Below are 7,855 nucleotides of genomic sequence, written 5' to 3' on the forward strand. Positions count from 1 at the left end.
GCGCCAGGAAAAGAAACGCCTCCACACCTAGCGAGCGTAACCGCCAAATGTAGCGGCGCTCCGCCTCTTGCAGCCCACTCTAAACCAGGGCTTGCTTTTGTCGCGCAGAAACGTATATTATATGAGATTTTTTTGACAGAGCCTGCTCTAAATCACTCCCCTGAAGTTGTTAAATCCCGTTAGTAATGTGTTCGTCTCCGATAGCATTACAAAACACTATGCATCGATTGTGGTGACCTTCTGTTTTCCCCCGCTTTGCTACGGTTGTGCTTGCAAACATCAATCACCCTGCAACAGATCGTTAGCTCCAGCCTCCAAATCGATGGAGCTTGCCTTTGCCGACAAGAGAGTGCATCCATCAAGTAGTTAGCTCGCTCCGCGGCCCCCTCTCTCTCTCTCTCACACACACACACACACACACACTCTGACATAGCGTACCCTCAAGAAAACCCTAACCCCACCACCCAGCACGCGACGACATACCACATCATACCACTTCATGTCTATAGCCCTTTCTTTTTGCCCCCACCACCCCCCCCCCCCCCCCCCTTCAATCCCACACATAAGCTTCCAATAGCATCATAAGCCTTCCTAACACACAAGTTGATTAACTACGAAAAGGATCCCGAAGGCATCTTAAATTGTGTGCTAATCAATGCTTAATGAAGCCTTCCTCAATTCCCCCATTCTCTCTAGTTCTCTCTTTTTTCTCCGCTGATTAGAGCAGAGGAGAACCAGAACCATTTCTCCCTCTGTGATCTCTCTCCATGGCCAAGGTGCTGGAGGACGTAGCCGAGGCCTCCAACGAGGATGAGAAGCAGGCTCAACACAGTCCTTTGCGAGAAGTTCAAAACAAATTAGGAGCGGCTGATACGAAGCAGAAGGTTAAGAAGAATAAGAAGAGTAATGCTTGGAATATCGAGCTCAATGGAAACAGTTCTTCTGCAAAGCAAATCAAAGCAGACGAAGAAGGGGCCGTAGGTAATGATCAGAAGAAGAGTAAGAAGGAGAAGGAAGAGGTCATGGCAAGTGTGAGCATATTCAAGCTCTTCAGCTTTGCAGATGGGCTTGACTACTTCCTCATCTTTCTGGGAACGCTAGGTGCCCTTGCACATGGTGCTGCACTTCCTGTCTTCTTCCTGTACTTTGGAAATCTTGTAAACGGCTTCGGAGCTTTTCAGAGCGATCCCGCCAAGATGGTGGCGGTTGTAAGCCAGGTACTTATTTACCATTGTTATTCTTTAATTATAGCAAATTAACACTTAGGCATTGCATTATTATAAACACATGAGCCATTAGCGATCCCAAATTACTTTTTGCATGTTGTCTGTAGTATTCCCTCTACTTTGTATACGTGGGAATCGTGGTCTTCATCTCATCATGGGCAGGTGATTCTCAAATTTAATTTTGTAAGTAAAATTAAGAGTTCTGAGGGAAAAAAAACTGGTGTGAAAAATTGAACTAATTAGTTGCCTTGCAGAGGTTGCTTGCTGGATGCATTCCGGAGAAAGGCAAGCAATCAAGATGAGAATTCGATACTTGGAGGCTATCCTAAGGCAAGACATAGGGTATTTCGACACGGAGGCAGAGACTGGGATGCTGGTAGACAGCGTTTCTAGCGACACTCTTCTTGTGCAAGATGCCATCAGCGAGAAGGTAAAGCTAAATGTTTCGTTGCAAAATCTATCTAGATGCTCTCGTGACATCGTAGACTTACATCTGATAAACCTTAATTTGTATATTGTGGTCATAGATGGGCAATTTTATACATCACATGGCCACATTCCTCGGAGGATTTGCAGTGGGCTTTTCATGCGTGTGGAGACTGTGTCTTGTGACCTTGGCTGTGGTGCCAGTCATTGCTTTTGCAGGGGGGCTTTACGCATACACTCTTACGCGCTTGACATCCAAGAGTCAGAGGGCATATGGAGAGGCTGGATCAATTGCAGAACAGGTACTGTTTTAATTGATAACGCTAGCTTGTAATTTTAAACTATCAACAGCTTGATGAGATGGTAATGGGCGTTCTAGTGAATCGAGTGCATGGGGATACATAACGATCGTTACCTCTCATGATTGGCAAGCAGGCAATCGCCCAAGTTCGAACTGTGTATGCATTTCTTGGTGAGAATAAGGCCATTAGCTCTTACTCGGAGGCCTTGGAAGAGACTTTGGAGCTGGGCTACAAAGGTGGCTTTGCAAAGGGCTGTGGCATGGGAGTAAGCTACGTGCTGCTCTTCTGCTCATGGGCACTCATTCTTTGGTATGCTGGTGTACTCGTCCGGAGGGGAGAAACCAATGGTGGCAAATCCATAACGGCAATTTTCTCAGTTATCATCGGTGGCATGTACGATTATACAAATTGAACACATACTTAAATTGATGTGATTATAACTTCCTTGCTGATCAATTTAATTTGGGGGTGATCAATTAGGTCCCTTGGCCAGGCCGCCTCCAACATCACTGCCTTTGGAAAAAGGCAAAGCTGCAGGCTTCAAAATCTTGGAGATGGTGAGCAAGCAGCCCAAGATGGACAGGCATGCAATGGATGATGGCAAAAGGATTGTCTGAGGTGAAAGGAGACATTGAGCTTTGCCATGGTGGTGTTCAGCTACCCATCTCGGCCAGATGCTATCATTTTCAGGGACTTTTCCTTGAAGATCCCTTCAGGCAGGTCTGTGGCTATAGTGGGGAGTAGCGGCTCAGGCAAAAGCACTGTTGTGTCACTCATCGAGCGCTTCTACGACCCTATTTCTGGTAAGCAATCCCTTATTTTAATAAGAAATCCCATCTTAACCCTAGAAAAAACATGGCTTAATCCCGTCAAGGTTTAGGATAGCATTGTAATGCATGGGCTTTTTTAATCTTTTTGGGTGGATGCAGGGGAGGTTTTGCTTGATGGAGTTGACATCAGAAGCTTGCAGTTGAAATGGCTGCGTGAGCAAATTGGGCTAGTTAATCAAGAACCCGCTTTGTTTGGCACCACTATTGCCCAGAATATTTTGTATGGAAAGATGGGGGCGACCTCAGAGGATGTAGAGCAAGCAGCAAAAGCTGCCAATGCCCACGCTTTCATCAGCCAGCTACCAGATGGCTACGAGACGCAGGTATCGTTTGAAATTTGCTGTAATCACCTCTGATCTCTCGTTTTTAATCTTTATATGAATATTAATCCGGCACTAAACACAGGTGGGAGAGCGGGAGTTCAACTTGTCTGGAGGACAGAAACAAAGGGTGGCCATAGCCAGGGCGATGCTGAAGAATCCCAAGATTTTTGTTGTTAGATGAAGCGACGAGTGCATTGGATGCGGCGTCGGAGAACGTGGTGCAGGAGGCGCTGGACCGGTTGATGGTGGGGAGGACGACGGTGGTGGTGGCGCACAGGCTCTCCACTATACGGAACGTGGACACCATAGCGGTAGTGCAGGACGGGTTGATTGTGGAGATGGGCAATCACGAGGAACTCATGGCCAAGGGCAACACGGGCGCCTACTTCGCGCTGGTCAGGCTGCAGGAGATGGCCATGGCTAGGCGATGGGACAATCTTGAGTAGGGATTCAAGGTGAAGTGGTAACACTAGTTTGCTAAAAGCTGCTGCGCCCAAATGGTTGAAGTTATTTTTGTTGCTGATTTTTCTGCCCTTAAACACGCAGGGTAGGAATTCTTGGGCGGCTAAGCTCTTCCAAATCTGGGCGGAGATCGCCCAGCCTGCGCTCCAACAGTGGCAGGAGGCTGAGCCACCAGTTGAGCAGCGGGTCGGAGAGTAGGTTTGAGTTTGATCTACAGAAGCTGGGCGCCAATGGCGTCGTTGACGACGGCCTCAGCTACAGCGTGCCGCGCGGGACGTACTGGCGCCTAGTGAGGCTCAACGCCCCTGAATGGCCATACGCCCTGGTGGGCACTGCCGGCTCCATACTGGCCGGCTTTCTCAACCCCATCTTCGCCGTCATTCTCAGCGAGATGCTGCGGGTCTACTACGAAACCGACTTCACGCGCATGACCCGCGAGATCCAAAAGTACTCGCTGGTGTATGTGGGCGCCGGAATCGCCTCCCTTGGGATCTATTATGTGCAATATTATTACTTCGGCATCGTGGGCGAGAATCTCACCAATCGAGTGCGCAAGATGATGCTCACCGGTGAGCGCATGCAGGCGCCTTGTTTTGCTGTGCCTGTTTTTTGGACTTCCAACTCATTGATTTTCTGTACTATTTTCCACAGCCATTTTGAGAAACGAAGTGGGCTGGTTCGACCGCGACGAGAACTCTAGCACCCGCTTGGCCATCCGCTTGTCCACCGACGCCACCAATGTCCGGGCGGCCATCGGCGACCGCCTCTCTATCATTGTACAAAATGTGACCGTCTTCCTCACCGCCTGCATAGTGGCGTTTGTCGTTCAATGGCGGATGGCTTTAGTGGTCATCGGCACCTTCCCGCTTCTCGTCGCAGCCGCCGTAGCAGAGGTGAACGGAATATTCCGTCATGGCCTGTCTTTTATTTCGTCGTCGCGTAATAGGACACGAGCCCTTAATTTTTTTTCTTCCTATCGTCGTCCTGCAGCAATTTTGCATGAAAGGGTTCTCCGGCGACGTAGCCGGTGCTCACGAGCGTGCCAGCATGGTGTCAGGCGAGGCTATCGGTAACATACGGACCGTGGCGGCGTTTAATGCGGAAGAAAAAGTGGTGGACCTCTTCGCGCAGGAGCTGCGAGTGCCGGAACGGCGGAGCTTGATGCGAGGCAACATTCGCGGGCTTCTTCTATGGCGTGTCGCAATTGGCAATGTTCTCCAGCTATGGACTCGTACTGTGGTATGGGTCGTCGCTGGTGAAAAATGGTGACAGCGGCTTTGGACCAGTCCTCAAGGTGTTCATGGTGCTCATGATTACGGCCTACGCAGTGGCGGAGACCCTCAGCATGACCCCCGACATTGTCAAAGGCGGCAACGCCCTCTACTCCGTTTTCTCCATCCTAGATCGCCGCTCCCTCATCGACCCCGACGAGCCCAACTGCGAGAGATTGAGCTCAGTGAAGGGCGATATCGAATTCAGGCACGTTGAGTTTGCCTATCCAGCGCGGCCAGAGGTTTCCATCTTCAGAGATCTGTCACTCAAAGTGAAAGCAGGGCACAGCTTGGCGTTGGTCGGAGCTAGCGGCTCCGGCAAAAGCTCCGTCATTTCACTCATCGAGCGGTTCTACGACCCGCAGGCCGGCAGGGTGATGATCGACGGGAAGGACATCCGGAAAGTGCATCTGAAATCCCTGAGGCAGCAGATAGGGTTGGTGCAGCAAGAGCCAGCGCTGTTCGCCACGACCATCTACGATAACATTCTTTACGGGAGAGAGGCCGCCAAGAATGCAGAGGTGGAGGAGGCGGCTAAGGCGGCCAACGCCCACAGTTTCATCAGCTCTATGCCAGACGGCTACGGCACGAAAGTGGGAGAGAGGGGTGTGCAGCTGTCGGGCGGGCAGAAGCAGCGGCTAGCCATAGCGCGGGCGGTGCTGAAGGATCCGGCTATTTTACTATTGGACGAAGCCACCAGTGCGCTGGACGCGGAGTCGGAGAAAATCGTACAGGAGGCGTTAGACCGCCTGATGCGGCGTCGCACCACTGTGGTGGTGGCCCACCGACTGTCCACCATCCGCAACGCGTCCCTCATCGCAGTGATCCAGGAGGGCAAGATCGTCGAGCAAGGGCCGCACCACGAGCTGATCAAGAACTCGGACGGCTCATACGCCCGCCTTGTCCACATCCAGCAGGCGCGCTTCTCTGCCGCCGCTGCTGCCTTCTCGGCCTGAATGCCACGTCTCCACGACGAAATGGTGGGCCTTGTACATTCTGTCCATGTGTCACGAGTATGACAACGCACATGTTTGACCATAGTCCCCGTATTCAAACCATTGATGTCGAGCAGTACCCTTTGCAATATTTTAATCGTAACGCGTGCTCACATTTCGAAGTTTGAACCTCTCATGATGACTCGCCCTGCATGAGCGTGCTCGAACAAAACCGGCCTTTTAGGTTATTTTTCGCGAGCTGAAATTGAAAAGTCTCGGCTAAACTGTCCTTGTCTTGAGAAAAATTATGGAATTTCAACATATTTAGTTATAAAACTGGCCAATCATAAGTTTTCAATTTAAGAAAATGGGTCATACTTCACCTTGTCTTTGTTCTCATTGGCTTGCAAAAAAGTTTTTCTAGAGCAGTGCTCCTTACTACCCATGATGGATTGATGGATAAAGGAGAAGAAAGAGCGTGTCACATATATTATATAGAGAGAGAAAGAAAGAGAGAGAGAGAGAGATGGGACGGATGACTAGTGAGCCGAAATCTCCATGTGTTTCTTGCACTTTTCATATCTTAGAACTGTCTTCGACTCTTTGGGTCCCTTCAATGCACCTCTTGATTTCTTATTTTGCAAAGAATGCATGACATCAATGCAAGGTGTCTTGATTCTTTGAGTCCCTTCAATGCACCTCTAGGCAGAAGTGATTTCTTATTTTGCAAAGAATGCATGACATCAATGCAAGGCGTAGAGTGGTTGAAACTTTTATTTCCAAACCTGCAAGGCTTAGACTTTATAATATGGGGCGAAATTTTTCCTACCAAACCAAACTTTATGGAGTTTTGAATAGTCAATATGGTTTGGCGTTTGCTAGTGCTTCAATGAAAATCATGGCAACAATGCAAGGCTTAGATGTTCTACTTAGGGGTTCAAACTTTTGCATCCAAACGAAACTTTATTGAGCTTTGAGAAATTGATGGTTTTGAGAGTTGAACTAAATAGATGTGAAGGTGTTGCTCCATTATGTTGCACACTAGTTTTGACATATTTCTTTAACTTAAAGCAAAGGTAAAGAGATGAAATTGATGTAGCAAGGTCTCAATGCTCTTACAATGATTTAATAGAAGAGATGAAAAATGATGTAGCAAGGTCTCTCTGATGTTTGCAACAAAAAATGTTATCACCATTTCTCTTGTCTTCACTCATATTTGAAGCCATTGGGTTGAATGGTTTTAGATTCCTCTACTTGGTTTCTTGATTTACTCACTACTATATTATGGAGGTCCTACTTTCAATCAACTAAAGAAGTCATGTGTAAGAATAGCCTTAGAGTGGCAAGAGCTAAACTATAGATGATACTCCCCATGATGGATGAAGGAAAAGAAAAACAAAGAAAGAGCGTGTTTTCACATATATTCTGGAGAGAGAGAGAGAGAGAGAGAGAGAGAGAGAGAGAGAGCCGCCGAAAGCATGGAGAGGGATCTAAAAATCTCCATGTGTTTGTCGCACTTTTCATACCTTAGAACTGTCTTTGATTCTTTGGTTCCCTTCAATGCACCTCTAGGCATATATTTGAGTGATTTCTTATTTTGTGAAGAATGCATGACACCAATGCAAGGCTTAGACTTTATGATATGGGTTGAAACTTTATTTCAAAACCAAATTTTATCAAATGCATCGCAACAATGCAAGGCTTAGATGTAATGATACGGGGTGAAGTTTTTCTTACCAAACCAAATTTTATGGAGTTTTGAGTAGTCAATGGTTTCGAAACTTCTAGTGCTTCAATGAAAATCATGGCAACAATGCAAGACTTATATACTCTACTAAGGGGTCCAAACCTTTAGTTCCAAACCAAACTTTATTGAGCTTTGAGAAATTGATGGTTTTGAGACTTGAACTAATGACTACAATCAAGTATTTATTATGTTAATTAGATGAGTAATATGAGTTGAACACATAATCATCCAAAATGCTAGTGGCAATTTTTAGTTTTTTTGTGTGCTTTTTTGCGATTGCACAATGCTTAATCAATTGAAGTAGATTGAAATGTAACAAGCTAGAAACACTCA

General features: G+C 47.4%; 1 pseudogene across 1 annotated transcript; it reads left to right on the plus strand.

The window, feature by feature from the left end:
• The first annotated feature begins 474 nt into the window (after positions 1-474).
• LOC147634773 (ABC transporter B family member 19-like) lies at positions 475-5,957 on the plus strand (annotated as a pseudogene). The gene is made up of 11 exons (XR_015266795.1): positions 475-1,217; positions 1,334-1,388; positions 1,481-1,656; positions 1,754-1,954; positions 2,088-2,347; positions 2,435-2,757; positions 2,884-3,107; positions 3,190-3,562; positions 3,654-4,138; positions 4,221-4,462; positions 4,560-5,957. The product of XR_015266795.1 is annotated as an ABC transporter B family member 19-like (transcript).
• The last annotated feature ends 1,898 nt before the right edge of the window (positions 5,958-7,855 follow it).

The sequence above is a fragment of the Cibotium barometz genome, chromosome 10, assembly GCF_041138505.1.
Source record: "Cibotium barometz isolate CiBa-2024 chromosome 10, ASM4113850v1, whole genome shotgun sequence".
NCBI lineage: Eukaryota > Viridiplantae > Streptophyta > Polypodiopsida > Cyatheales > Cibotiaceae > Cibotium > Cibotium barometz.